Source organism: Chenopodium quinoa, unplaced genomic scaffold (genome assembly GCF_001683475.1).
Source record: "Chenopodium quinoa cultivar QQ74 unplaced genomic scaffold, ASM168347v1, whole genome shotgun sequence".
Taxonomy (NCBI): Eukaryota; Viridiplantae; Streptophyta; class Magnoliopsida; order Caryophyllales; family Amaranthaceae; genus Chenopodium; species Chenopodium quinoa.
The window spans coordinates 6,351,835-6,356,958 of NW_018742329.1; the positions used below are offsets into that span (position 1 = coordinate 6,351,835).

Here is a 5,124-nt window from a genome sequence, read left to right on the forward strand (position 1 = left end):
TTAATTAATTATTAAATAAGACTTGCGTTATTTTGAAACATAGTACTTGTAAGTTGTAAGAACATAATAATTGGTTGCTCATTGGTGTCAATGATGGTAGTCATAATTTTTCTTTAGCAACATCTATCTTTTCTATTTCACGCATGACCAACCTCATATGCCCAGAATTATATTGGTTGCCCTCAAATTTTAGGCATATGTTTTCTCTTTGTACAAATTGACATACTTCTTCCATTTCTAATTTATTGTCCTACTTTACTTGTGTCTGATTTTCAATACAGTATTTTATTCGACTATTTCACCAAATGTCACAAGGGTACTTATAAAATTCACCAAATGCCACTGACAAACAATATAATGACACCTCGTGCCACTAATAGCATATGAACGTTAGTTTTCCGTTAATGCAATTCATATTTCACCAAATGCCGTTACTTTGGAAAATTATTTCACCAAATGCTATTACTTTTTAAAATTAATACACAATAATTATTTAGGACATTTTGCAAGAAACTACCTTTTAAAGAATTTTTTTTGCGAGAAACTACCTTATATAAAAATGTTGTAAAAAACTACCTTATAAAAGCTAAATGTTGTAAGATACTACCCTTGGTCGGAAAGTGAGAGTTGACTTAATTTTTCCAGCGTTGACCTAGTCATGTGCCGGTCACGTGACGTTTAATTCATCTTTCCCCATTTTCCCCGAGCTTATCCATATAATACCTAAGATGAATTAAATGTCATGTGACCGGCACATGACTTGGTCAACGCCGGAAAAATTTAGTCAACTCTCACTTTCCGACCAAGGGGTAGTATCTTACAACATTTAGCTTTTATAAGGTAGTTTATTACAACAATTTTTTTATAAGGTAGTTTCTCGCAAAAAAATTGCTTTAAAAGGTAGTTTCTCACAAAATGTCCAATTTTTATTTTAATGAATAAAAATAATACTTTTTTTCGATTTTCGAAACAAATACTATTATTCGGGTAAGGTTTTGGGGGTCATTTTGACCCTTTATGGGTACAAATTAAGCTTGAAATTGGCTAAAAAAACATTAATACCCCGTTTTGCATTTTTTACCGAAAAAAAATTACAATATCCACATACAAAACAAGCATAAATGTTAATTTTTTAGTCAATTCCGAGCTTAATTTGTTACCGAAGGATCAAAATGACCCCCAAAAACTTACCTGATCAATTTAGATGGTTAAAAAATAACGACTCGCTAATCGAAATATTTTTCAATACACAAAATGGAGCATTTACGTTATTTTTTTTATCAATTCTGAGTTTAATTTGTATTCATAAAGGACAAAATGACCCCCAAAACCTTACCCGATCAATTTTGATGGCTAAAAAATAACGACACGCTAATCGAAATATTTTTCAGCACACAAAACAAAGCATTTACATTATTTTTTTGTCAATTCTGAGCTTAATTTGTATCCATAAAGAATCAAAATGATCTTCCAAAACCTTACCCGATCAATTTTGATGGTTAAAAAATAACGACACGCAAATCGAAATATTTTTCAACACACAAATGGAGCATTTACGTTATTTTTTGTCAATTTCGAGCTTAATATGTGTCCATAAAGAATCAAAATGACCCCCAAAACTATACCCGAGTAATTTTTGCTACGAAAATGAAGAAAAAAATATATTATTTTTATTAATTAAAATAAATAATTAAAATGAATCAATATATTATGACACGTGTCAATATTTAATCTTAATGACTAACGGATTTAACAACCGTTAGTCATTAATAGCATTTGGTGAATTTTTTAAAAGCTCGATGGCATTTGGTGAATTTTGAAAACCTTGATGACATTTGGTGAAATTTTTTAAGTACTTAGTGGCATTTAGTGAAATAGCCGCAGTATTTTTAAAAAAATCTCTCAAGCTATATGTGTGTGTGTGTGTGTGTATCAATTACATTATACTAAAGACGAATCTGATATGACACTTGTCAGGTTTTGATTAAAAAAATTCCCGCCACTTTAACTTTCCTTTTTTTAACAAATATTTATGAACATTATTTTATAATATCCTATAATATTTAACTTTCAATTTGACAACTATATATAAAGTATATTCTATATGCATTCAATAAAAATATTTTGACATATAATATTTTATAATAGGTATTTTATAGAAAAGAAAATCAAGTATTTGTTTCAATTAAAAATATTGATTTTTATTTTTAATTAATTATTAATTATTGTTAAATTAACATTATAATTTATAAATATGCTAAGTAAAAACCGTGCATTGCACGGGATAAACTAGTATATATACTAAAGACGAAACTTAGAGAACACTTGGCAAAATATTATAAAAAGTTTTCCCTCCAAAACCACTTACTAAAAAAAAAAAACTTATTGTAATTAAATTATGACTTTTAGTTTGTATAAAATCTAAAATAAATGTCCTTAAATATCAAATTGTCCATTGTAACTATTACATGTTTAATTAATTTCTTTCACAATATTTCATACTTTTTACTACCTTGCATTTCATATTTATATCCATTATTTTTGGTAAAATTTATTGTCATTAGATTATTTAATTATTTAACTACTGTGCACTGCACGGGGTTTAATCTAGTATATAAGTATGAGATTATTCTACAAGATTTGATTTTGTCATAAATTTCCAAATTTATTCTATTTTTAATAAGTACTCTCTCCATCTTTTTATTAGAGTCCCATTTCTAACATTTATTACCCACATAATAAAGAGAAATAAGACTCTAATATAAGGATGGAGGGAGCTATAGTCCTAAGGGCTACATACATCAGTACCCTTAATTATAGGACAATCAAGTAGAAACGGAGTTTCATTGTTAATTCAATCCATCAATACATGCTATAATTGAATAGAACGATAAATATGACCGTGGATTTTTATTTTTATTTTTAATTAAAGGTAGGAAAAACAACTTGATATAAGAAGATCTAAAACAAAAATTCAAAAAAACAATAGATGTTTTCCATGTGTAAATGACATAGGCAAATAACAAGAAGCTTACGCGTCTTTTGAGTTGAGATAGGCTCAGCCATCTGACGAGCTGAAACTACACAAGGAGTGAGAAAAAGAACAGCGAAGATGATGCCAATTAGAAAAACCTTTGAGGAAGCCATTTTTTGACTCAACTACTAAAACTTGTTCTGGGGTGTAATAAAACGTACAAAAGTTGATCACTTATTTATAGTCAATTGTAGCCTCCATGTTGGAATATTTCCAATAATTATGTTATGTATGGGAGGGTATCCCACATGGAAAGAATAAGAAGGTTATGTATTGTTTATATAGTAAATAATTGGATATGATTTATGAAATAGGCTAAGTGGTGTTTTGGACAAGTGGGCTAAGTGGCTTAAATCCCTACCTTATAAAAAGTAGAAACTTTCTCTTATGAACAGTCTGTGGACGTTTATAACCTAAAAAAAATTCATTTTACCTATTTGCCCTCACGTCAAAAGCATACAAGTATGAGTTTAATTTTATTTTTAACCTCTTTCTCTCTTCTTCGTTCAGTTATTTTCTGGCACAACTTTTCATCTTTCTCACTAAAAGGACAACTCTTCAATTCTTTATCCTCATCTCCACCGTCACCACGGGTCACTTCTTCTTCTCTATTTTGAAAATTCACTAACCTCTTTCTACAATGGTGTGCATCTGATTTTCTTTAATCAAAGGTTTCAATTGATTGATGTTACCAATTGCGCCTTTCTTGGGGTTTTAAACGACATGTTCTGAAATCTGATTTAATTTAGCAATACAATTTGGTGGCTTCAACGTTTCTTCCATTGGTAAATTCTTACATCTGTTGATATTTTTGAAGTATAATATGATGTTTTTTCTTTTTTGTCACTTGATTTTCTTGATAATGTTATGATATTTGCTAAATTTTTCATTATTATTGTCTGTTGTTTTTGAATTGTAAAAGGTTTAATTTTATATAGTTATTTTGTGTTTAATTATTTTTTTGATTAATCAGATCATTTCGTTCTATGCTATAGTGCTTATTTAATTTGTTAGATATGTATGGCCAAAGCTATTCGTCCAAAGCTTATTATTGGTTTTCAATGCAATTTAATATTTTCATACAATTCAATTTACAGTGGATGGGAAATCTGGTTGGAAAGGAATGAAACGATTTTCCGGGTAGGTACTTTTTTTTTTTTGCACGATTCGGAATCCTTTTTGATATCCAAAGACCTCACATTATTCTGATCAATGATTATTTTGTTCGGGGGAGGTACTTTCTCTATAGGTGATACACTGATACCATGGAAAGAGGAAAGCTGAGAGTTCAAGAGCATGTTATTTGCCTTCAAATATAAAGAATCAAAAGTAGAGGCTCAACCTGTTGACTTTGATCTGGGAATTCCACTAGGCTTCCTAATTGCTAGCTTAGGGAAGAATGTAGAAGGTCCTTGTTTTATACAATTTGACGGAGCCTGGAACAAGACAAACAAGAACATGGGACTTGGCTGGGTGCTGGAAATATATGGGTTGATTGGGTTCATCACAACAAGAGGAGGGTGCTTGTAGAATTGTAGAATGGTTGTATGTCACATGATAGACATGTGACTGTTTTGTCTTATTTGCAGTGGCTCTATTTCATTGGTGACAGTTGTTAGCCTGGTGTATTTTCTCAGCTTGGTGTATTTTCTCTAGAATGATCTGTATTCCTAGGTTAGAATGTATCTAGGGATTGTAAGGAGCAGTGATATAAATATCCTTGTAAGGCTACGCAACCGAGTGAGAAAAACCAAAGAGTAATTGTATACTCACAAAAGTAGTGTACACTTAAACCTGGATAAAAAGGAAAACAGCAAGTTTTGCTGATAAAATTATCTCTGATTACTTTCTTTTCATGGTATTAGAGCAGAAAACGCCCAAAATCAAGTAAAATCATCATATCAATCCGAAAGTTTCAATCTTTGAAGTTCAAAGATGCCAGAAACAAATGAATCTGGTGCAAATCAGACTGGAAATGCTTACGCAGATCCCTACTATATGGCCAACTCTGACCATAATAGTTCTAATCAGCAATTGGGAATCATCATTTTTAATGGCGAGAACTACCTAAACTGGTCCAGAAGCATAAG

General features: G+C 30.5%; 1 long non-coding RNA gene across 1 annotated transcript; it reads left to right on the forward strand.

Moving 5' to 3' along the window:
* Nucleotides 1–2,590: 2,590 nt before the first annotated feature.
* LOC110691016 lies at nt 2,591–4,866 on the forward strand. Its single transcript, XR_002505192.1, has 2 exons — nt 2,591–3,819; nt 4,132–4,866. It is a non-coding gene; the product is annotated as an uncharacterized LOC110691016 (long non-coding RNA).
* The last annotated feature ends 258 nt before the right edge of the window (nt 4,867–5,124 follow it).